General features: G+C 42.0%; 1 protein-coding gene across 1 annotated transcript in view; it reads right to left on the bottom strand.

The window, feature by feature from the left end:
• agbl4 (AGBL carboxypeptidase 4) overlaps positions 1 to 26,778 on the bottom strand; it is a 407,773-nt gene that overhangs the window by 253,689 nt on the left and 127,306 nt on the right. The gene's annotated exons all lie outside the window — the stretch shown is intronic.

The raw sequence follows: 26,778 nt of genomic DNA, 5'->3' as shown, positions 1-26,778 counted from the left end.
GTAATCTATTTGTTAAGTGTCTGAACTCCAAGGGGGAGCTCTGTACTCCACCAAAGCAGGCAGGCTGCAACAGTCTCCGTGCTTCTGTTAAGACAAGGTGATTAAAGGAGGTTCCTTCCCTCTTCTTCAAGCTCAACACTGGATCACATGAAGACTCACACAAGGAAGAGAAGACTGTGTTCTTTGAAGTCATATTTCACTGAGACCCGTAAACATAGAGACCTGTTATTGATTTCATTGCATGATGCACAATGGTGTTGTATCTAGGCAGATTCACTGTTTTATAGTCCAAACTCATTGCAACAGCATGCATGCCTGGAAGTTAATCCTCCAGCCAGCTTACCTGTGAGGGAATTTATTTACAACATGTAGATGGAGAAACTGAGCAACTGTTCAAAAAACATAGTAGACCAAACTACAGCATATAGGCCTACAGTACAGTGCTGATGCTGCTGTAAGGTTTGGCTCTCAGATTGATCACATCATTGGGGGGTTGAATTTCTTAAGCCTTTAAACCTTCACCCTTCACTGGCATTAACTGGGAACAGAAGTGGCATGAGTGTGACAGATCTACACTGGAGGGTCATCATTCATCATCCACTTCCCTGACACCGAGCCTCTCACATGTACCCTACACTGCATCATAGCTCATCTGTGTCCCTGTCCTTTATCATGGAAAATCATCACTAGCCGTGATTGCCTCTCTGTGCTTATGCACACATTAATCTTTCCACATCCGAAAACTGCTGGTACTGCGGCTCACATCTGGATGTGTTAGCTGTGCTAGCTGTATTAGCTGTGTTGGCTGTATTAGCTGTGCTAGCTGTATTAGCTGTGCTAGCAGTGTTAGCTGTGTTAGCTATCATGAGGAGTGACTCTCCAGCGATCCTCGCCAGTCTGCAGAGTCCTACAGCATCATAAATTGAGGCCAATGGTAGATTGAGATGAGGACGAGAGAGGAGTCAAATTGGAGAGTCTTTTTATTTTGGGGACATTAAGTGGTTTGTGTGGCCTTCGCCGCCTGGAGCCCACTCATCACACGCAGGAAGACTGACTGGCGGTTGGGTGCTGTAGGCCCACCACTCTTGTTATAAACTCTGCCTACACCCAGGACCAATTTGGGTGCCCGTCTCCCTAGGTGCGGAGAGCACTGTCCTGGAAATGTAATTACACATTGAACAGTTTGAACAGATTAACATCCAGGCTGTCTGAGCTGTCATCTCCATGAAGCATGTCAAACCCCCCTATGTCCCTGTCACTGCCAGAGCGGAGCCCAAACAGGTGTCTCTCTGTCACCCTGCAGCACACACCAAGATACAAGCACAGTGTAACCACTACGTAACCATTCGTTGAAGATTTCTGCCTTTGGCGAAACCTTTGGCAAAATAATGTAAAATGAATAAAAAACAAGAAATTCTACGTTGAGTACTATCTCATACATTTCTGAATGTTTTGATCTAGCTCCAATGTGTTGACTGTAAGCAGTAGAGAAGGAAGCAGTGTTGGGGAGTTTTGAACTACATATAGTTCAACTACATATTGTCGTATCTTGGTGGTAGTTGAACTAAATTCAAATCTTGGTGTTTTCAGTAAATTACTTTTTTGCCATTTAGCGGTGTAGCTAACTACTTGAACTACACTTCTTTTGTTAAATCAGACCTGCCTAATTGTCACTTTTTGTGTTATGTTAACATATTATATTATGTTCACATCTGACCCCAGAGTGATCTATTATTGCAATGTGTAGTCTATGACATTTCAGACTTAGTTATGATAATTTATCACAAAGTAGTTTGAATGTAGTAAACTATATTTTATTAAAAGCTTTAGTGTAGCTCAACTTCTTCCAGTGTGAAGTAATTGGTAGCTTGGTCAACTATATTTTCAGAGTATTTTCCCCAACAATTCCCCCAAAACAATTTTACATTTGACATTTTACTAATTTAGCAAGCACTCTTATCCAGAACAACTTACAAGAGCAATTAGGGTTTAGTGCCTTGCTCAAGGACACAGATTTTTCACATAGTCAGCTTGTTAACCGCTAGGCTACCTCCCGCCCCTGACAGGCATCAGGGTAGTGAATGTGAAGTGGGGCCCTCACCTAACCACTGACCTCTACAGAAACACAGCACTCAGAGCTCCCAGGCCAGGCACTGATAACCCAGTCCAGGCTCCACACTAAAATAGCTCTATGTCAAACAGCGTTTGGGTGCAAAATGCTGTCTTTTGATACACATCAATCCACAGTGAGCCCAGCTCCTGAACTGAAACCAGCACTGAAATATTAAAGAGACTATTCTTAATGGGGTGGTAGTCTATACGGACAATGCAATCCCTCTACCAGTGGAACAAAAATACACAACATGTGATCTAGCTAGCTAGAAGTGCAAGTTGAGAGATCCAGGGAAGTGCAGCAAGGCATGATGAATCATGATTCAGACTTCAGAGTTGAATGGTAGACTCTTTTGTTTACATTGAGAATCAAGGGTCATGGGTACTAAGTAGAGTTAAGTGGTCTAGGGAGTGAACAGGAAGTGACTCGATGCCCTCTGTGGAACACATACAGGACTGTAGAACCAGTGGATCTGTGTCTGTCTGGCTCACGGTACACAGCAGAGAGCAACTCAGTCATCACTAGAAACACTCTTTTTACGCCATTTCGCCCAGTGGGCGGTGCTACAGTATACGTCACAGTGGGTGTGGATTTAAAAGTGCAAGAACTGTCCGATGCGCGTCCATGTTCAACGAGAACCCTCCGCGTGGGACCTCATTCTTAACCTCTTCACCAACATCACTATGGTGGGTTTATACATTATTGTTTACAATTGCATTTTCATATTAGTACATAATTGCTTTATTTGAACTAACGATAGCTAGCTACCAAGTGGCTGGACCAGTTTTCCCAAAAGTGAACGATGTGTAACGTCAAGTTTAGCTTACTAGCCAACCAACAATGTCAATGCCGCTATCAAGCCAATCTACTAAATTTACCTGAATTAAAAATATGACTAGATTTAATCTAATTTCACTGTGATGGTTAGTCAACATGCAATAATACCTGTATACTCTCAATCAATGAGATTAATTATTTGCATTTATATGAACAAGATCAGAACTACTGAGTCTAGCCTTTACCCCTCCCTTTTCAGTGACTGATGTGAACTACAAAAAAAAAAAGCCAACCAATACTTCAGGTCAGTACGATCAATGATCATGTATAAATACATTGATATGCATGATACGTGTGTGAGTTGTACAGTAGTAGAAATAGCTGCATTAGCTCTATGTGGGTGAGCATCTCTATATCTCTCCCAATGTGATTTTTTTTCTTTTTCTTAACAATAATGAATTTGGTATCAGCGATGCTGGCTTAATTAAAACCGGTTAATCTGATGGATTTTGTATGTCCTTGGTCTTATTTATTTGTTTGAGGGCCTATACATGAGGCCAACTTTACCATATTATCCTGGAGGAATACTCACATACCCAGTCTCATTACTTTGTGTGAATGATATCGCTCTACTTAAAACAATGCGAAATTCAAATACAAAATCATTTGTTTAGCTTCTTTCAATTCTGTGGCTGCATGAAACAGCAAACATAACGTGAATTCAGCGATTACAATTGTTTACTTAATCTTTGTGGTTCCCTGATGAAACAGAATAACATCCATTTACTGTAGTCAGGCTTAGCCAACCAGTACTCTATGGCTTAGCAGTGTGTTGAATAGATTCTACCATCCAGACTTGAGCAAGTGCTTGGCTCGTTCTTGATCAATGTGTGCACCAATGACTGTATATGGTGTGCACCCGTATGCGCGCTGAAATCTACAGCACCACCCACCGGGCGAAATGGCATGAAAAGAGTGTCTCCAGTCATCAGACACCCAGGCTTATTGTTCGTGGCAGCCTACCTGTTCCTCTCCAGCAGGCTTTGATCAGTCGATCGCTGGAAAAGCATCACCACCAGGCCTACATCAGATTCACAATGAAGTAACTGACAGCCCTGATGCCACGGCAGACAGGAATACAGAGGGGAAACGCAGGGGCGCGAGCCACAGTACTTCCCTATAAAACATAGGGCTAGACCTCAGCCTAAAGATACGGCAAGGGTTACATTTCACACGTTTAGTGCTATGGGGTATGCCTTTGAGGATTCACACAGTCAGAACACTGCAATCCTAAGGCTTTACTCTATTGGCCCCAGAGGTGAAGGTCCTGTCTAATGCAACACAATCATGACCTTTGGTTATCCTCTCTTCATCACACCGGATGTAAAAAAAAAAAAAAACTGCATGGCCATTGAGTTCAAGATGCAGAGGGACAGGATTGTCTCCTGTGGGGGATTAGCAGGAGCAGGAGAGCTCTTTGCTTTGGAAGACCTGACAGGACGCTCACAAGCTGCCAATGTCAGCTCAGGGTGGCGGCCTGTGGAGGGGACGCTGACCTCAGGTTAAAAATATTACACTGCCAGTGGCATCTCCTGTTGTCTTCCTGTCGCCACCTGAGCTTCACATGGACAAAACAAAAATAGGGTTTTGTATTGTTTTGAAATGTCCTCTGTAAAATAAAGTATTGTGAAGTCTTAGATACCTAACTATTGATCTGAAGACCTGCTGGGTAGCCTTTAAATGTCAGCTTTTAATTTCCTTCTCCTTCTCAAAAAAAGATGTATTCAAAAGTCTTGTTTCAGAGCTATCAGATTACAGGAAACAGTGACAGTCATTTAAAGCAGCCGTCAGACCTTTTGTTTGGATAGGCATTCACAGCCTTTTGTATTGGTATCTATTATTTAACCAGAGAACCAGGAAGTTCACGCTTTGGGTCTTTACGTGAAAGGCAATCTATAAATCCATTGTATGGCCATGTACGATTCAAACAAGTTTAATTAGGCCTTTCCTTTGAGTGTCTGACAGTCAAGCTCAATATCCTCCAGACAATGTAGAAGGTCAGACATAGAGAGACAATAATACCCTCTGAGTTCAAAAAGCATTCCATTAACCTATTGAGGACATTTTTACAGCTGAGGCAATAATAATATAAAACTGCTCAAATACTTTGTATAACAGACTCGGCACTACTGCGCTATGGGTGCATTTTCAAGCATATATATACAGCATATAACTAAGTTACCATATGTAGCCTATAGATGTTTCTATACAGTGTGAATATGTATGCATACTTTGAATGCGTTACATGTATTGATTGTGTGTGTGTGTTTTCCATGGTCAGCTTGCCACACTGCTTCAGATATAAAAAGACTCCACTGCCTCCAATGTAATCGGCAGAGTGTTTTGATAGCTCTCAGGCAATAAAACACAGCGAGCTTTGACGCATGCTGTGAGCATGCAGCTATCTTTATTAGCCTGGTCTTCATTTCTCGCCTGCTGAATTTTCAGATGGATAAACCCTCAACCAGATAAATATGAGGAATATTGATATCTGTGCGCCACAAAGTAGCTCTGTGCTCACACAACCCTCCCCTATCAAACATGTGTCTCTCTAACATCCACACAAGTAAAGAGCAGAGCGATGCATACTGACAGCCCATGCTTTTAATATATTCACCTTGGCAAGAGAAATGCCCATGCTCTAAATATTAAGTACAATCTCTGGTCTCTTGAGGATACCTGGCTATTTCTCTCCTACTGAAGCATTTCCCCTCTATGATTCCCTCCTGTATGATTTAGAGGAGCTGCCAGTCCTACAGGTCCACTCACCTCATACGGCCAGGCTAGAACTAATGACAGCCTCTACAGACAACAGTCTCCTGCTGCAGGACGAGGACCAAGAAGATGGTCAAATCAAGAAATGAATAAACCTAATTCAGAGCCAACTGATGTTCCTCTTGCTTTAAACATGGCAGAGTTAATTTGCTCAGTCTAGCAGCTCTCTCCATCTCTTGCATCTCTTGCAGCATTTTTGCTCAGGGTCCCCCGTCAAGCCCACTCCAGAGCGCTGGAATTGTCAGAAGTGATGGATGACTATCAACCTTCTGCTGTCTTCCGGACCGCTCCTGGGAGATTTACAGGCCCGCTGACTACCAGGCATGAAAACCAATCTGTTTTTCTCATTCCTCCCTCTCTCCCTCATACCACCTCACTCTCTCTATTTCAACTGCCTCTGTTCCTAAAAGCTTTTCTAATGGAGAAAGTGTGAAAAACAACACAAATATTCACGCAAACAGAAAAACCAATTTGTCTCTTGAAGGGCATTCTTACCATGTCACTACACCATAACATCTTTATACTGACAGGCTGGTCTCTGACAACCTATTTGGTGACTCTACATCCAACTTCTCCACATGCCAAGTCACAGAGACTACCCATCTATATGTATGGGTTGTAATTATGGCATCTAAAAGGTGTGAGGCTAATTGTGCTCTCAAAATAGTAATTACTTCATTATCATGACTATTCTGGTGGACATAATGATCGTTAGAAGGCATTATGTTAATGCAATTAAATGGTTTCATTCTCCCACTAATTGGGGGTATTTTCCAGGGTCAAGTCCTTAAATAAGCAAAGTTGCATCTAAACCCTCCTTTGGGCTAAAACCTGAATAGAGAACAGGAGTGGACTAAACTGTGGAACTCATATAAAATTCCAAGAATGTACTAACGTGATTGGACATAGACTATAATGTCAGAACAATAAGAAGACCACTTATAAGTCTTGTCTGGTAAGTCTTACAAATAATTTTCGCTCATGCAAAAACCCTCTTCATCAGACCTACCATGTCAATAAAACTACAGATTGTACATTTAGGCCTAATGGAAATTTACTGGGCTAAGACATAGGTTGCAACTCAATCAATTTGATGTTGGAATTGTGTTTTATATGACCACATTTGATCTATGACTTTTCAGTAAAAAACAATTAGGAGACTAGGAGACATGCTGAATGGTGGAATACATTTCTATTTAAGTATAGGGAGCTGACACATCTCTTCAGAAAAGAGGGTAATATACATAAATTAACATGTAAATGTTATTTTGATTGCAGTCTAATAACATGCAAAAGAGCGTTCTGACTAGCTTTATCAATAATTTGAGCTTGTGAAACGTGGCCACCTCCTACTCCTGACTGCAGTGGAAGCCACTGTAATGGTACCTGAGCAAATGATCTCTAGCCTATCTGTCAACCTATTACACAGTTTATGCTGAGGTTAATCAGACATGTTCACATTTTTCATTTATATTCTGTGGCTCATTAAATTCCAATGAAATCTTCGGAGGGCCCAAATTTCTCCCAGATTGGAATCCTGTTCCTGTGCTGAGACATTTTTATGATGTATTTAATTATGTTTATTTGTCTATCTATTTTTGCACTGCAGCAGAGACCGGGTGGTGTGATTACCAAACATGCCATCATTGCAATGAACATCTAGACAGGAATGAAGGCTGAAGTATACCATCACAGAGCTTAGCACACACACAAGCTGAAAAGCATCAGCTAATGGCGTCCTGGGATATTTTTAACTAACCCCTCTCACACTGAATCCATTCCCTGACAGAGAAGCACTTTTCTGGGAATGGTTTCCATTGATCTGGCTGGGGTATGTATGCTGACTGGTTTAGTCATCCGTCTATATATCCCCACACAATGAGTTCCTATGCTTCCTATGCTTAAGGTGATCCAATGGAGCTGCTAAACAGTTTGAGCCTTTACCTTCCCTCTCACTGATCTGTCCACATTTAAACCTTCATCCTACAGCTTGAACTTCAAATCCTAGCAACCTCGGGGTCAAAAAAACAATGATATTGTGAGGAGGCAGATGGGCATTGCAGGGAACCAATCTGGTCTTGCCATCTCTACGCCTGGTGTTGGGTGTGTGGGTTAAGTTGAGTATTTTAGATTTAGCCACTGGAAGTGTTTGTCAAGCGCGCAAAAAATATCAAGCATGAAAGTAAATATCTTATTTTGCTTTTCGCTCGGTCTGCATTAATTACAACACAGCCATTGGTCAATCCTGGCACATTGCTAAGAGCCATGGGGCGAAATATTAGTCATTTTGAGATGAATAATGCATTACTGTCTAGAGGGGAAGTGCCAACATCTAAGAGTGAACCCAGGATCCTGGCTATAAATAACAGGGCTGGACATCTCACAGAGCCCACACCAGCAGGTGCTCTCTCATCTCTCTACTACGCACATGAATATGCAGATCTGAGAAAAGGCCAAATAAATAAAAGCATCAGGGGTTTCCTGTGATAGTAACTGATGGCATTTGACCCTGCTACATTCTGAGGGGGAAGATGATAGATGTGCCATTCAGTCTTACAGCTGTTCACACATCAACAGAAGCCCAAATTAAAAAATGTAAGTAGCACGGCTTTATTGCTCATTACACTCTGGAGGGTGATATGTCAGGGCCGTGGTGATGGAGAGGAGAGGGGGAGGTTAATGAGTGTCCAGCACCGTTGGCAGAGGCATATTTTCGGCCTCGCCTCACAGTCAAAGGCCTTGACAATAGCACACCCCAAAATAACAGACACCAATTCGAAGGGGGAAAAAGAGAGCAAATCTTGGTCAACAGGACCAACAACAAGGGGGTCCAAGGACATCACAGTCATGACAACAGTGCTGCGTTGGCAGGAAGTGATGTCACAGGTCAACGTTTTTAATGCAGTGATCCCCAGAGGACTTGGACCCCACAGCCCTGCCGGATCAGCAGCGGCTGCTGAGAGAGCTCAGTGTGAATGGCTAAACATCTCTGAAGAATATCAATCTGGCTGCTGTGCACTCCTCACTCGTGAGGTAACACCCTAATTCATTTATCAGCCGCCTCTGTAGGGCCTGCTCCATGCTTTTTATTTCCCTCCTTCCCCTTCTTCTTTAACCCCTCTGTGTCTCGGCACATCCTACAGCAACAATGGCTGTGGGAGAGTATTGTAATGCGAGAGGTACACTCTGCCCCCATCTGTTGCTGCAGTGTTTGCACTCTGGCTTTGATTGAGAGGCTGTAAAAAAGCAATCTTCTAGACTAGGGCTCATCTACATGCACGCTGCGTGTCTGCCCACATGCCTCTGAGGGAGACAGTTAAAACATGGCACACAGTTTATTATGGAGCCATGCTGGTTTTAGCGCCAAGGGCCTCTTTGTTTGCAGATTATGAAAAAGGATCGAAACGGACAACTCTGCTGCATCTGCTCGTGTCAACAGCTTGGAAAAGCAAGAGAGCAGAGTAAAGTGATATGTGGTTGTCTCACCCAGCTACCTTAAAATGAATGCACTAATTGTAAGTCGCTCTGGATAAGAGTGTCTTCTAAATGACGCAAATGTAAATGTTAAATGTACAGAAGTACAAGAAAGAGGACAATAGACTCAGACTCATCACTTGAAAAATGTGTTGAGATGTCTAATGGCTTTTTGTGATGCCTTTATAGCACTCCGCTAATGTAATGCATCATGACTCCAAAAATGCCTGCTTTTTATTGAATGCATGATCGCATTAACGCGCAGAGTAACCTTTGCAACGTCATGCGTAACAAAAAGTGATGGTTTTCCTGCAGTTGACTGATTACAGTCTGATAACCATGGAAAACACCACACCCACCATCGATTCCCAGGAAAACAAATCAATAAACACAAGCACACACAACAGAAAATCCAAGAATTCTTCAAGCTCAAAACCTACAACCAGCACACCTTACAGCAAATCCATACCTTAAAGAATGACTGTAGCTGTTTCTTATTACATTTAGAACAAATGTTCCCTCATCCACCTATAAACAGACCACTATGTATCTTAGTTATGACACCACTCATGAAGTTATCTAGTTCTAGTGGAATGCTTGATTCAATCATAGTGTAACATGGTTTACATTTTAAATTGTTGCGTGTGAGCTGCCCCTACTGAAGAGTTGTTAACATTTCATTGCGGGATATACCATTAAATGGGAATTACAGGAGAAAAACAAACATTTTCAATTTGTACTGCTCTTGTAGCTATGATAGTTTACATTTCCCATGATAAAAAGACATCCTATAAAACCTCTTGATGAGTATTTCTCCACTGACACACCAAGTGTGTTAAATGTAATGCATTTGAGAATGTAATGCTGATTTATATTCAGTCTTTCACCTCCGGTCGCTGGGAGTGGGAATATCTCTCGATTGAAAGGCTTAAAACCAGAATATTGTACCCATGTCCCGACAGGGTACAGCATGTGTCACGCCCTGACCTTAGAGAGCCTTTTTATTTCTCCCTTTGGTTAGGTCAGGGTGTGATTTGGGTGGGCATTCTAGTTTGTCTATTTCTTTGTTGGCCGGGTATGGTTCCCAATCAGAGGCAGCTGTCTATCGTTGTCTCTGATTGGGGATCATACTTTGGCAGCCCTTTTTCCCACCTTCAGTGGGATCTTGTTTGTGTGTAGTTGCTTTCTGCACTGTATATAGCTTTACGTTCGTTTTGCATTTAGTTGTTTTTTGGTGTCATTTAAAATAAGTATAATGTACGCCTACCACTCTGCACCTTGGTCTCCTTCTAACAACGGACGTAACAGCATGCCATTTGTATTAAACTAACTACAGTACTATCATGCTGCATGATATTAACTGACTGAATATAACATAAAAAGCTAACAAGAACAAATTTGACATTGTATTCCGATATAGATTTTCCTCTGAAATAGGAACACAGTAGGATCACCGTCATTTCATTACTTCCATATGTGCAGCACATACTAGCACTGCACATATTAGTGGAGGAAGACTGCAGGTAAGGTCACAGAAAGGTGGGAACAACAGACAAAACAAAGTTAGGATGAATGTTGGCTTACATGCAAAGATTTAAATGAATTGATGCTACAGTACCATACCAAATGAATCAACAGAACATTTGTGCCCAAAAGGATCTGATAAATGCATAGATAAAGTAATCTAAACAGTCTTCTCCTCTCATATTTCAGTATAAAAGAGAGGCCTAATTAAATGCAGGAGTAAAACCCATAAAGATGCTAAAGAGAATATCAGTCCAGGAGATCAAATTAATGAATCCACCACATAGATAAAACAAGAAGAAGAGGGAGGGAGGAAAGTTTACACAGAATGAAAGAGGAGAGGGCGCAAGAGAGAAACAAAAAAAAGGTTGTGTTGATGAATCTGAGTTGCCATAGTGATAGGAAGGAGGTGTGTCACTCTTGGATATGAATAAGGATCATCAGTTTGGCTGTGTTCGTAAATTCACCCTGGCAACCTACTCCGATTTCAGAGCACTCTGGTGTGAGTGCCAGAGCGCAGAATAAATAGGGGAATTTACGAACGCCCTAAACTCGGTTGTTATGACAGGTGTAAGTAAACATCGACAAAAAAACAGAATTAAATTGTTGCCAGTAACACAGTTACAGTCATTAACCCTCTTGATAACAATAAAACACTCTAGCAGCTCTGCTGGTAAAATGAACGAGGTGTTCCTATCATTTGTGTCTGGAATTACAGTACGTTCGGAAAGTATTCAGACTTTTTCCAGATATTGTTACATTACAGCCTTATTCTAAAATGGATTACATAGATGTTTTTCCTCATCAGTCTACACAGTACACTCTGAACACTCCGAGAGCAAAACGCTCTGAATTTCAGAATGGACAATATGACAAGGCTCTGAATTTACGAACGCTCAGAGCAAACACTGACAGTCTAGAGAGGATTTACAAAACGCACCCTCTGTGCATAGTAGCTTTAGCTAACTGCTTTACAAGCACATGATTGGTCAATGGCTGAGACACCTATATGTGACACTTGCAGCCCGACTCTCTCTTATGGAAACTCAAAGGAAACAAATCAAAGTAAAGCTCACATATGAGCAGCTGAAAAAATGAGTTTGGTTGTTTCAGTCGTATGTAATCATTGCTCATTAACAGTTTACTTTAGAGATCAGATTGATTTGACTGGTTTATTCCCTATCTGCCATAAGGGGATTACAGGAGAGCTGACTTCTCATGTCTTAAACACAAACAGCCTTGGTATGGTGGAGCAACACAACCACTGAGCCACACCATCAACAACGTGCTGCTGAATGGATACGCTTAGTGTGTGCAGGTTATCCAATATTTTACTCTCCTTTTTACAACCAGTGTTTGTGCACTTTATAGAAAAGGTGTATGGTACTGAATGTTATGACTAGGTACTTACTGTTGAAGAGATTGTGATCCCTGTATTTGTACCAGTATCCAGCGTTCAAATTGAAATGGACTGATTGAAAGCTGCTATGAATGAGGATGTCTGTTGAAGGGCTAAAATGTCCATGTTACATCAGTCATGCTAAAACGGAAAATATCTATAGATTGTGGGTTCACAATTTTTATGAGGAACATCCTCAAAAGAACAAATGTTTTTCAACATGTACGTACATGCATACAGTAGTAATGCCCCATGCTGACAAAGATTAAACTATGAAATACCCAAAGTAAACTGAAAAAGGTACATCAAATCATTTTCCCCCCATGCCACAGTTGTAATAATCCAGCAGTGCTTTAAATATACATTACAACTATGTAATTAGTTATGTTGGCCTATGATTGGCAGTTTAATCAATCACAATAGGTTAAATAAGTCATTTGAACGACAAAAAAACTGGTTAAATGATTCATGTATTAGGTAAATCACATTGTCACGCCCTGATCTGTTTCACCTGTCCTTGTGCTTGTCACCACCCTCCTCCAGTTGTCGCCCATCTTCCCCATTATCCCCTGGGTACTTATACCTGTGTTCTCTGTCTGTTGCCAGTTCGTCAAGTCAACCAATGTTTTCTCTCAGCTCCTGCTTTTCCCCAGCCTCTCTTTTTCTCGCTCTCCTGGTTTTGACCATTTCCTGTCCTGACTCTGAGCCCGCCTGCCTGACCCCGAGTTTGCCTGCCGTCCTGTGCCTCTGACCCTAATCTAGATTACCGACCTCTGCCTGACCTGACCTTGTCATCAAATAGAGTATGTCTGATGATTATTCCGTCTGATAAATCATCAGATAAAACCCTTTTTAGTATCATAATGCAAGGAACATCCAAATAATGAAATCAGATTCAGGCAACAGGACACCTGTCTGTGAACATAATGTAATCAGATAGATGCTTTAAAGTCTACATTTACTGAACGATCTCTTTAAATACTGCCAGTCAGAGAAGAAGTAGAAGTAAATGTTCAGACGCATTTCAAGCAAGGACGGACACACACCAATCCTCTGTGCTCTAAAGGTTGAGTGGAAGTCACCCACCCAACCTCTAAAGCTTGGAGGAATGGGATTCTTAGGTCTGTGTTGAATGACATCACCTTTGCACACCATGAACAAAAGGTAGCGTGAAAGAGCACTGCAAATGGACTCGAGCTTGATTAAATGGTCACTGAGTCGGAAAGCAGCCCTGATTTGATCTGTGACCTCGCACCAAAATCTTTTTAAGAAAAGATTAAATGAATACACCTTTAAAGGAACCTGTGGGACGATGTCAGGTTCCCTTCGCCCCAAACACAGAGGTAGGAAAAATGGGTTTGAGGGCCCAGGGAGTCACTACTACATCAACTGCAAAAGACAAATGGCTGTCATTCCAGGCTCAGCACAAGCCAAAACAAGATCGTAGACGAGGGCAGCCGAGATTTTCACCACTCATGCAGAGCCTTCTAGGCATCACTTCTGTTTCATTAGAGAATAGCGTGCAATGAAAGAGACTGTTACTGATGGTTCAAAGGAAAGTGATGTTTGTTGACTGACCCCATTATTTTTTTCCAAAGCAAATTGATGATCCAGTTTTACTGTGAAACTTTCCACATCTACAGTAGTTCAACTTCAATTCAAAGTGAGTTTCCTCCACAACTGAGTCTGAATAGCCTGCTCATTACATTGTTTTCGATGAATAATATTGAATAATACTAATATTTCCCATGTCTTCGAGTAAGGATTCAGTAGGGCATACAAACTTATAATCTATCTATACCATAATACTGTTCTACTTGAATAATGTCTTTCTCGTACCTCATTATTACCCACCATGCATCATTGCATAAATACTGTACCACACTGCAATGCATCTAAACACTGTAAAAGGTTTCCCAATAGACTTTGTTGATGAACCTGAGAACTATTCTTTATCAAACACTGATTTAGTTGGGAGAGCATGAAGTTAAACATTAAACACTCACTTTTTATTAAACCCTTCTTGTTTTCAACACCAGAAGAGTAATGTGCAAGAGCGTGGTTTTCAATAACTACAGTAATTCATTTACTAATGCCAGTGTGGTATCAATCTCATTCTGCAAATTCTATTTATGCAGCTCCACATTGTACATATTTATTATCCTGTAGTGATATGAATGATAGAGAAACAGCCTATTACAAACATTTACTTAAGTCCTGTTTATGACTGCAAGACAAATGGTCTCCGTTTGCTGTTTAGAAATAACATCAAATCACTGTCAGTATCACATACAATCACATGGCACACACATAAAGTTAATGCCACTTTTTGGCTTTCAATGGACGAAAATCTCTGAGATGGTGGTGCATAACGTGTGGTTAAAAAAAGTGAAACCCTCCATTGTTCTGTGGAACGTGGGGCCATCACTTTGGTAGACCCACATCATTTCAATCAGAGACAATCCAATCACAGGTGTTTTTATTGCAATCAGACAGAGAGGGGCTGGGACCTTGGAAGAAGTGAACTGCTGCTTCAGAGAATTTCAGATCTGTTGAACAGCAGGGACTCAAATCATGTGTCTATGAAGTCTTGATTAGAACGACTTTACAGAGTCAAATGTAGCGAGAGCACAAAACACATCATTTAGCGTTACATTTTAAGTGAAGAACACCATGCAAAGACGTCAAAGCTTTGTCAAGGGATTATGTAGATGCCTTTAAGAAACTCATAATAATCCATTCTTATCAGCCGTATTCAAAGAGGTACAAATTGGAATGGAATGGCTGACAAAGTTGTACAAGTGATTTTAGTAGTTTAGTGCTTCAGACCAAAGAGGACCACCAAACACAAAGTATAACAAAGTTTAACAAAGTAGCCTAGTCTTCACATTTGTTTGTCACACACTGGCTAAGCCTTTTTGAGCACTCCCTCAAATGTGGATTTGAGGCAAATGTATACTCTGTTCAAATAAATTGTATTTTTACTACTAAGTGCAACATTCAACCAAGAGACAGACACCACTTTACCATGTCAGAAGACAAAGTTAAAGAAAACAGCAATGTGATGGTGTAAGCACACAACGCCATAGGGAGTCAGCTGAAAGTAGCCATTTCTAAGGGGTTTGCTAGGATTACAGTACATGTGTGCTGAGGGCAGGAGAATGGCAGTGGAGGGAGAGAGATGCAAGGAAAGCTGGGAAGGGCTCATCAGAACAGGGCCAGAGCTCCAGGTAGCAGCTCAGACATCCCACCACCACTCCCTGGGCCAAGGTTATAGCTCTTATGGCTAATTGATCTGCAGTGTTTTAATATGACTTGAAATGAGCTATTCGTTATGCTAATAGGGGGCGAAATTAATCTGATGGCAGCAACCAGTCGTAAGGCCTGTCATTTTACTCACAACTTCCATTTGACATGAGTAACGAGCCCACCTGGCCCCTGGAATTCTGGAACTACGCAAATAAATCCTCCCTCCCCTAACCCCAGTGTGGGGATGGAGAGCATGGGAAGGTGACTTTCATGGAACAGCAGAGGGCTGACTCAAGCAGTCCTGGGCTTAGGCAGGCCACAGGAGTCTCCTAACAGCCCAGCCTCTCTATATGGCGAGAGCAGAGGGTTTTTAAAGAGAGCTGCAGCCTGTAATGGGCTGGAGCCAGATATCATTATCTCTGTGACTCAGGATAGAATTATCTTCCTAGTCTTGCTTTATTGAGTTGGATAAATATAATATCTCGCTCCGATCCATTATCTATTTATACAACAGACCCTAATGCATTCGGTCTTCTTTTGACAAATTCAGAATGTCAAAATCTATGAATAGCCATGCTATGCTATTTTTACATCAAGTTCACTAAACTACTAAAATGTAATCATAATTATAATTAAGGAACTATGCAATGGTTACTGAACATTTAATGTTTTACCTGCTGGACAAAATACAAATGTACAATGAATTTCTGCTTTAGAAGAGGCTTCAGAGTGATTTTCTAAGGTACAATATTCAACCCATGTCACCACATATTTGAGTGTTTTGATCTGTCGAAAGTGCAGTAAATGAGAAGTGCTGTATAACAGCGATTCTCTTTGATCTGCATGCTGCAGTATTTCCTACAGCAGGTCACCTTGACATGACACTCCACAACCAGAGGAGAGGGTGAAGGTGGTGTCTCACTCCTCTTTCCCTCGCTGGATTTGACAGGTAGGGAAATATATCAGCCAGGCATGACAGCTATGAATGACCCCCCCATCATATCCAGATAATATACTCCTCAATGTAAGCCAGAGCCCTTCAGCCAAGGTACTATGAAGCTCAGTAATGTCTAGTTGGTCATCAGACAGACTAACTATAGTTCTCCAGCAGGAATTTAAGCATCTATGCCTGCATGCAACATATTAACAAAGATGGCTTGAATGTGTGACTTCTCTGTGTCTATCTGTCTGTACAATGAGTACCTGATCTGAAGTTGTCTAAAGTGTTACTGCAGTTAGATGCATTAAAGTCATTCAAAAGATGCAGTAGGGGTATAACACTAGAGGGCAATTATTTGTTGTTCAGCACAACACCTTGCAGTTACTCCCTCAATAAAAAAATATAGTTTTGTTTCTGTCTAAGCTTGTGGTTGGACTTGTTCCTAAAACCATGACCCCATCACTGGCCCTTTAATAGCCCTATGTTCTCTTCTTATTTGTTTGCCTGTCTGTCCTGTCTGTGAGTGTTTTTTTTGTATTTGTGGGGGGTTAGGGCTGGGACTGAGCCAGGTGTTTGGATCTCTGCTGAGTGTTCTAGCACCTTCTCCCTTCCTCCTGGTTTTATGTGACATCGTGCTGACAGGTCAGGAATGTAGGGATTAACCTGAAGAGATTTCTCCCTCTCAACCATATTGAGGTAGTGCCCTTGAAATTCACAAGGACACATTATGTTGCTGTATGCTGCTGGTGTTGTTTTCAAGCCCAGCCTGCAGTATATCACTGAGCAAGGAAGCCACAAAACATTAAGAAAAATGAAATGATGATTTGAGCTTGACACTAATGAGCATTATCAATATCTTTGTTGTTAATATAGTGCGATAATTCACACTGCTTCCTCTGCCAACGAGTCTCATCAGTTCAGTTCAGTTGAATAACAGTGGTAGTCGTCTTTTTACACATGCAATTTCGGAGTTCTGCCACACATTTAGAGGTAGAGGTCAAGTTGAAAGAGAAGAGAGAAAAACTAAAGAGAAAAAGAGAAATCAATGCAAAGCACCACCAGGATACAAAGAAAACCATACTGCTTACCATTTGTTGAATTTTCTTGTGCCCAAATACTGACAGGTCTATTTCTCAACAATTAAAAAAAAAGAGCCAGGCATAGCAGAGGACACCTAATTACCCAGCATTGTGTGGAACAATAAAGCCCCCGATAAGCCACGATAGAGAAGCTAGTGAGTCTCTATCTCTCTGTGTGTGCATGTGTCTGGAGATGACTATGGGCAGTGAGATCTTGCTCCCTTTCGCCTGTGCAGCAGACAGTAATGAAAGTCATTCAAATGACTAATGTCTTCATTGGTGAAAAATTAATGATTTTTTTAGCTTGGGTTAATGGACGTGTCAAACAGAGAAAATGAGTTGTTTGAAAGTAAATTACTGTAATCTATATTTAGTCAACTCTGTAGCCCCATCCCAGCTACCAACAGCAGCACCCTCCTCTCCCCGTCGTATCCGACCCCACCAGCCAGAGCACTCAGTGGGCCAAGCGCTTCCCAAACTTATTTCGCTTCTGCCACTCATTTGATTCATTTATGCATTTTATTTCTAATTTCTCATAATCCGCAGATAACCTTCTTTTGGGTTCAAATACCACATATACTGAGATTGACAAAATGGCTTCAGTCTGAGAGCTTTCGTTTTCTGTTACTGGAATAAAAGCTTAAATACAAAACTGTCTGGATGGAGGAAAGAAGAGGAGTAAAGGAAATATACATGCATTCAGGCTTAGGAAATGTTAGTCATATAAAACATGGCATTTTCAGCAGTCTAAAAATATATGTCTGGCAAAAAAAATACAAAATAATTACAGAAGTACAAAAAAGTGTCTTCTACAGTTGGGCAATACAGGTGGTAAATCTGCATCTCGTTTGGAACAGATAGAGATTACTCATCTGACGACACTATTCCTTCTGCAGTTGGGCAATACAGGTGGTAAATCTGCATCTCGTTTGGAACAGATAGAGATTACTCATCTGACGACACTATTCCAGGGAATCCATAATTATGTGCATTGCACCAAGATTATTTTATGCCGAGTCAAAACCTCTGCTTGAGCAACGTTACCAATGGGTTAATAAAAGAACAGAAGAGGGTTGGCTTCAGCAATGCCAGCTGATGTATCTATTTATTATAGAAGTAAACAGCATAAAGCTCCCTGAACACAGAGAATTCAAAAATAATCTTAAAAGTTGCCACTGGGGGAGCCATTGATGTTTATATGTTCACATTACAGCTCTAATGGGCAAAAGTGTGTGTGTGTGTGTGTGTGTGTGTGTGTGTGTGTGTGTGTGTGTGTGTGTGTGTGTGTGCCCCTCTCAGACAGCAGCTTGGCAGTGGCTGTGGGGATGCTGGGCCAGAGAGGTTACATGGAGGTGATTGCACAAAAACATTATTGTGACCCTCGCCCCACTGCTGCCTTAGAAAACCAGTCACGATTTACAGATTATGATGTGTGTATTCCACTGTATCAATTACAATGCTGTAATATAGTAATGTGTGAGGTAAATTAACTCAAAATGGCAAGAAAATTTATGTTACAACTACTGTATAACCAAATCTTTTTGATGCTCCCTTCCATTCCAGCTATTCCCTCAACACTCACTTCAGCCCTGCATCTCCACAGATGCTCACATCAACACAGCTCTGTTTTGCACCAGTTGAGGACCCTTCACACTGCTGCCTGGTGAAATAAAGAAATAACTTGCATGAGGACCCTTCACACTGCTGCCTGGTGAAATAAAGAAATAACTTGCATGAGGACCCTTCACACTGCTGCCTGGTGAAATAAAGAAATAACTTGCATGAGGACCCTTCACACTGCTGCCTGGTGAAATAAAGAAATAACTTGCATGAGGATCCTTCACACTGCTGCCTGGTGAAATAAAGAAATAACTGGTGTGAGAAGACTTATGATGACTGACAGACGGCAAACACAACCATGTGTACCTTGGGCCACAACTTGAACACTTTCAGATAGAATACCATTACCAGCCGTGGTAAGTGAGTTTGACAGTACTGTGATGAAACAGGAGGCAGCGCCAGGTTTCAAAGGGCCAGCTGCAGCCCACACAATACCCAGCACTGATTCACCCTCTCCTCTCCCAACACTGGAGATCTGGCAGTAGAGCTGAGTCCAAGCCATATGTGAGCCCTGTGTGGATACCAGGCTGGGCTGGGCACTCAGCCTGCTCTGCTGCAGTCACTGAGTGGACCTGGCTGGCTGATGCACAATCTCTCAGCAACAGGGTGTTCAGAAGGATGTTGGCTCCATGCTGTTTTTTCCAATCAGTCTCCTGTTCATAGTACAGCATGTGTTATGCAGATAACAGATTCCTTCACAGATTTATCAGTACAAAATGAAACATTGATTCTTTGGAGTACACTATTATTTTGTTACGATAGGATGTAGCTTTAAAGATCCACTATGCAGAAATCACTCCGACATTTCCTGGTTGCAAATATTCTAATACATTACATTACTAAAAGTATGTGGAAACCTGCTCGTCGATCATCTCATTCCAAAATCATGGACATCAATATGGAGTTGGTGACCCATTTGCTACTATAACAGCCTCCACTCTTTTGGGAAGGCTTTCCCCTAGATGTTGGAACATTGCTGCGGGGACATGCTTCCATAGCCCGAACTATGAAAAACAGCCTGAGACCATTATTCCTCCTCCACCAAACTTTAAAGTTGACACTATGCATTTGGGCAGGGAGCGTTCTCCTGGCATCCGCCAAACAAAGATTCGTCCATCAAACTGCCAGATGGTGAAGCGTGATTCATCACTCCAGAGAACAGGATTTCACTGCTGCAGAGTCCAATGGTGGCGAGCTTTACGGTACTCCAGCCAACGCTTGGCATTGCGCATGGTAATCTTAGGCTTGTGTGCGGCTGCTCGGCCATGGAAAGCCATTTCATGAAGCTCCCGACGAACAATTCTCGTGCTGACGTTGCTTCCAGAGGAAATGTGGAACTCGGTAGTGAGTGTTGCAACCGAGGACAGACCATTTTTACGCACTACGCGCTTCAGCACTCGGCGGTCACGTTCTGTGAGCTTGTATGGCCTACCACTTCACAGCTGAGCCGCTGTTGCTCCTAGACGTTTCCACTTCACAATAACAGCACTTACAGTTGACCATGGCAGCTCTAGCAGGGCAGAGATTTGACGAACTGACTTGTTGGAAAGGTGGCATCCTATGACGGTACCACGTTGAAAGTTCTTGAGTATGGCCATTCTACTGCCAGTGTTTGTCTATGGAGATTGCATGGCTATATGCAAAAAAAAATAATCCCGACACCTGTCAGCAACAGGTATGGTTGAAATAGCCGAATCCACTAACTTGAAGGGGTGTCCACATACTTTTGCATATATATGGTGTAGGTCGCCAAATTTCAGTTTATGTGACAAAACAAGGAAGTATAGTGTAGAGAATCATTATACCGTCTAAACCGCTATGAAATACATTTTCCGGGACCAAAAATATTGTATTTTCAGCTCTTTGAAGCTGGTGTACAAAACCAAAAGTAAAAGACGCAAAAACTAAACTTAAGAATAGAAACCGCTAAATAACTCTTCAGAATTACCTCTACAATTCAAAAACCTAACTGTAACCGGGGCTTAAAATGTACTAGTACGAAAAATTTACTTGAAAACAGGCTTGTATGAGGTGCATGAAGTGGCCACCTTTTATGGTTAGCACTAGTTCTGCTATACAGACACTAAGAGTCCCAATAGAGCCCTCCCTTTCTGTCTGGCTGCCACAGACCATCATCCTGTTCCACAGAGAGCTCCAGCATGCAAACCACGCTAAAAACGCCAGTCACAGCAAAAACACCCAAATAGTTATTTTAGACATGTCAGAGTGTCTTACATAAGCAAAACAGTTCAACACACTGTACTGTTTCAAAGAATACTCACACAGACAGTTTCTTATAGGGGAAACAACTGCCCAAACAGCACATAAACAACAATCCAGGGAGACAAAAGTTAAAAATAGAATATTGGGGCCTGTACTGGGCACACGAACTCAGGCCAATGCACAGAACAGTGATAGGAATATACATAGAAGGTATTATCTGCTACAAAATACATTATATTAGCCTAGGCCTACATACAAAACATGTCTCCTTTCAAACACTCCAGCTAATGTTTCTAGTTAAATCAGTAAACCTGACCACCACCTCCATTATCAAAATCCTCAACAATAACCTATATAGTATGTCTGCCCGTTATAAAACAAACAGGCATCTGATTTACATTGTTACTGAGTTTATTGGGTTTAAACAAAACTACCTATTGAAAGGGTCTAATTGCAAAATATTTGGTAAAAACAAAAATCGCCATAAGCCTGTAATTTTTAGAATACAATGAGGAAATGATTCCATATTGTGATCAAGTCAAGCTATGTTGTTGTTGTTATTGTTGTCCCTCTCGGTCCCTGTTATCTCAGCTTGAAGCTATGTTTTCTGTTTTATTGTTCCAATCTAAATGAATCACACTCACAGCTTGAAAAAGGTGACCTGCTTGCTAATGAGCCATAAGTGCCAAAGCTTATTTATGTGTGTGTTTATCCCAGACAGCAGAAACATATTAAGCTTGCTGTATTAAGCATTAGCTCTAGTTGTCAGACCTGCAGACTGATGTGTCCTCAGCAGCTGTACATCTGCCCCACTGTCCCTGAGCCTCAGCCCAGCTCAAGTTATACCACTTAATTTCCCCCGTTTTTTTTATTTTTATCGCCCCAGTATTACATTGTCCAGAGAAGGTGACCTGGCTGCTCCACCATAAAGAGCAGAGGAGAAGAGAGCAGTGGTGAGTGGGGAGCGATGGCTGCTGGTTCAGCAGAATGTGAGCAGCTCTCCCCCTCCTCGTGCCAGTGTCTGGGGAGCCCAAGGGCGAGCACTCAGCTGTCACCTCCTTCCTACGTCCCAGCCGGCCGGCCGCGCCCAGTCCTGCCTGCCACACATCAGAGCACAGAAGGGCTCGCCTTTCACTGCCACCACCACCTAACACTCAGCTTCCACGTGCACACTTCTGATTTTCGAAATGTGCAAAACCCTCACTGCCACAAACCACCGCCTTCATACTAAACAGCTCCCCTGGGACAAGAGGCAGGGAGGAAATAAATATGTTTCTTGATGCCAGAGTTTCTGACAGAACCTCACACTGCACACTGAGTGTTACTAAGTTTGTCAGCGGCAACTGTGAGCTGTAAGTGTGAGTGTATTCCAACAATATGTGGCGGTATTCAGAGACAATGCTTCCTGACAGCACTTTAATATCTTCGCATTTATTATTGTTCATGGAAATGCTCTTGGCTACTCCTGAGATGAAGATGTTTCTCTTTCAGTTCAGACAGTTACAGCAAATCTAGTACTGTGTAAGTACCACAGTTTTCAAAGGCAAATTAAAATAGTAATTCAATCATAAAAGTACTAATAATAGTATTATTAACTACTAGCTACTAGTATACTACCTAATATTCTAGTAGTCAGCCAAAATCCGTTATGATTCTAATTTCACATTAGGCATACAGTGCCTTCGGAAAGTATTCAGACCCCTTGACTTTTTCCACATTTTGTTACGTTACAGCTTTATTCTAAAATTGATTCAATTGTTTTTTTTCTCCGTCATAAATCTACACACAATACCCCATAATGACAAAGCAAAAACACGTTTTTAGACGTTTTTGCAAATTTATTACAAACAAAAAATGGAAATATTACATTTCCATAAGTATTCAGACATTTTACTCAGTACTTTGTTGAAGCATCTTTGGCAGTGATTACAGCCTCAAGTCTTCTTGGGTACAACGCTACAAGCTTGGCACACCTGTATTTAGGGGGTATCTCCCATTCTCCTTTGTAAATTGAATGGGGAACATCGTTGCATAGCTATTTTCAGGTCTCACCAGAGATGTTCGATCGGGTTCAAGTCCGGGCTCTGGCTGGGCCACTCAAGGACCTTCAGAAACTTGTTCCGAAGCCACTCCTGCGTTGTCTTGGCTGTGTGCTTAGGGTCGTTGTCCTGTTGGAAGGTGAACAATCGCCATCAGTCTGAGGTTCTGAGTGCTCTGGAGGAGGTTTTCAAGAATCTCTGTGTACTTTGCTCCGTTCATCTTTCCCGATATCCTGACTAGTTTCCCAGTTCCTGCCGCTGAAAAACATCCGCACAGCATGATGCTGCCACCACCATGCTTCACCGTAGGGATGGTGCCAGATTTCCTTCAGATGTGATGCTTGGCATTCAGGCCAAAGAGTTTGATCTTGGTTTCATCAGACCAGAGAATCTGGTTTCTCATGATCTTTAAGTGTCTATTGTGGAACTCCAAGTGGGCCATCATGTGCCTTTTCCTGAGGAGTGGCATCCGTCTGGCCACTCTACCACAAAGGCCAGATTGGTGGAGTGCTGCAGAGATGGTTGTCCTTCGGAAAGGTTCTCCCATCTCCACAGAGGAACTCTGGAGCTCTGTCAGAGTGACCATTGGGTTTTTGGTCACCTCTCAGACCAAGGCCCTTCTCCCACGATTTCTCAGTTTGGCTGGGTGGCCAGCTCTAGGAAGAGTCTTGGTGGTTCCAAACTTCTTCCATTTAAGAATGATGGAGGCCACTGTGTTCTTGGGGACCTTCAATGCTGCAGATCTGTGCCTCTACACAATCCTGTCTCGTAGCTCTACGGACAATTCCTTCGACCTCATGGCTTGGTTTTTGCTCTGGCGTGCACTGTCAACTGTGTGACCTTATATAGACAGATGTGTGCATTCCCAAATCATGTACAATCAATTGAATTTACCACAGGTGGACTCCAATCAAGTTGTAGAAATATCTCAAGGATGATCAATGGAAACAGGATGCACCTGAGCTCAGTTTCATTGCAAAGGGTCTGAATACTTATGTAAATAAGGTATTTGTTTTTGATTTTTAATAGATTTGCAAAAATGTATAAAAACCTGTTTGCGCTTTGTCCTTATGGGTTATTGTGTGTAGATTGATGATTTTTTTATCAATTTTATAGACTAAAGCTGTAACGTAACAAAATGTGAAAAAAGTCAAGGGCTTGAATACTTTCCAAAGGCACTGTATGAGTGTTCTTCTGAGTCAGAGAGAACAGAAGAGCTTGGCAGTGCTGTTTGTTTGTTTCCCACAGAATGTTGAGTCATACACCGTGTATTTTGAGAAGATAGAACTTGTAGGACAAGTCAGCCATGTCAAGGTCAACTGTCTGCAGCAGGATGCAAACAAAACTAGCATGGCAGTTCACTCTTCTAATCAAATCAAATAGGAAAGAGGCTTCTGAGTGTGATATATTTCAGAGGAATAATAACAGCAGCTTAAAATGCTCTTGATCACATTATCCAGCCATCACAAAATAGGATGGCGAATGCCCATTACAAATGACTTAAGCACTGCAGACCAGTAACTCAATATGGGGGGGTGTGAGTAGTGGGGGGTGTGAGTAGTGGGGGGTGATCGATAATAATTATATTCCTCTTCCAACCCCCAAACCTTTTCAGTAGTGTTCCTCCCTTAATAAAGTAATGATCTGACATTAATCATCCCATGAATTTCTAGGCTCAATAACATAATTAACATTAAGATTTTTTTTAAATGATTTGACACAGTGATCTTAAGCCAAGCCTGACTAGTCATGCCTAAATTGCTTAAGGCAGCAGAGCAGGTAGTGGGCGTGAATTAGAAGTGATCAGTGTGAGGGCACATTTCAGGACACTGTCTCCCTTCCCCATTATGTGATTCTTCACAGGAATTCATCATAGCACTACATTCAGACTGTAGAAATCAACATTATTTATGTAAAATGGGTAGAAGCGAGGAGGAGTAATACAAGTGAAAAACAAATCAATCGAAACTGAGAAACTGTCTTTGTTGCTTTTGAGTTAGGGTTGTTTTTTCAGAGAGGTTGTTTTATAGGAGTTTCAACAGGCAGTGTCTCATGCCTGGGGAGGCCTAGGGCTCCATGGCTGTGGTGCTCCAGGGCCCCTCTGCTCAGGTGGGCCTCCATCATTCTTTGACAGTTCCATCTGATTTAATTTGGGTCAGGTGGAACAAATAGGCAGGTGGGAGGTAGCTAGCACCGAGCTGGGAGTTCGCAGCCACAAGAAAAAAAACGTGTGAGCTGGAGGGGGTGGGGAGACTGCCAGCATCTGCTACTTCATTAGCTTGTGAGTCTAAAGAAGCACTGTAACAGCCCAGGCTGACAGAGAATGAAGAAATATCTACCTGGAGTCAAACGCAGAGCCAGAGATGCTCCATTTGTCACCATGAGAGTCTGCAAACTCCAGGGGAAGTTGTGGAAGGAGCACAGGGAGATGGGGAGATGGGAGTGGGAGTCAGGGAGAAGCTACTTTTTCACCTTCTTTTCGACACAAAAACAAGTATCACACCACACAGGATACACTCTGACACTAAAACATGATTTATTAGAGGTTAAGTAAGAGAAACCACTTGGGGAAAAAACCACAGCCCTAAGTACTTCCAAGCACTAACAGTAGTGAACGTGTGGACGAGTGGAAGAGGCCTTTAAATCTCAGTAAGAAATTTGGGGTCGTAATCCAGAAGTTGGTCCTAAGAACAGAGTGAGGTTAGAATTGTCCCTCAAGAGTTTTGAAAAACTGAAAAAAAAGCACAATCAAGGTCCCTATGATTTTAATTTGAATTGTTTTATTGAACCTTTATTTAATTAAAGAAGGTACAATGAGTCTCCCCTTGTCAGAGCCGTGTGTGAGAGTAATATTATCCTTGAACTGAAGACCATCTATCAGCCGTGGTCAGGGGTGAGTTCTGGGGGCCCTCCCCGTCCCCACTAACTCCTCTACTCTTATCTCCATCCTGCTGGAGCATGGAGCAGCCTCCCTCTGCTTTCTGATATACTACCCTCTACAGGGAACAGACATGACTGACAGTACAGTCAAAGGGGAAAAGTTCAGGATTGATCTCTAACTTCAGATGGATGGAATATTGTTCAAATGTCTAAGTGATACTGTGAGGAAACGCACACATAATACATAACCCACTGTGCAATGTAACTCTATCAAAGTTCTTGTGCAGAGTGCAATAATCTAATTGCGTTCATGATGATAATGTTTTGCCAGACATACACTCCCCAACACCAATGTGTATTGGCGTACTTCATTAGAAGGTGATGGGCAACTTCAATGGGGGTGGGGGCCACAAGAACTCTGAACTCATTATGAGGGGCCGCAGTGGCTCGCAGGTCTGTGTATCCGCATCCATACCCACACATGCAATCAGAGCCGGCCCTAGACTTTTGGGGGCCCTAAGTGCAATTGTGTTTGGGGGTTTTCTCCTACTGAATGTATTAAGAGAGAAAATAGCTGTTAAAATTGCTATTGAGAGGAACACACTGAATAGGCCTTGTGCATGTAT

Source organism: Oncorhynchus kisutch, linkage group LG13, assembly GCF_002021735.2.
Source record: "Oncorhynchus kisutch isolate 150728-3 linkage group LG13, Okis_V2, whole genome shotgun sequence".
In the NCBI taxonomy this organism is placed as follows: domain Eukaryota; kingdom Metazoa; phylum Chordata; class Actinopteri; order Salmoniformes; family Salmonidae; genus Oncorhynchus; species Oncorhynchus kisutch.
Note: the sequence above shows the minus strand (reverse complement) of the source record. Positions and strands in the feature narration are given on the sequence as shown.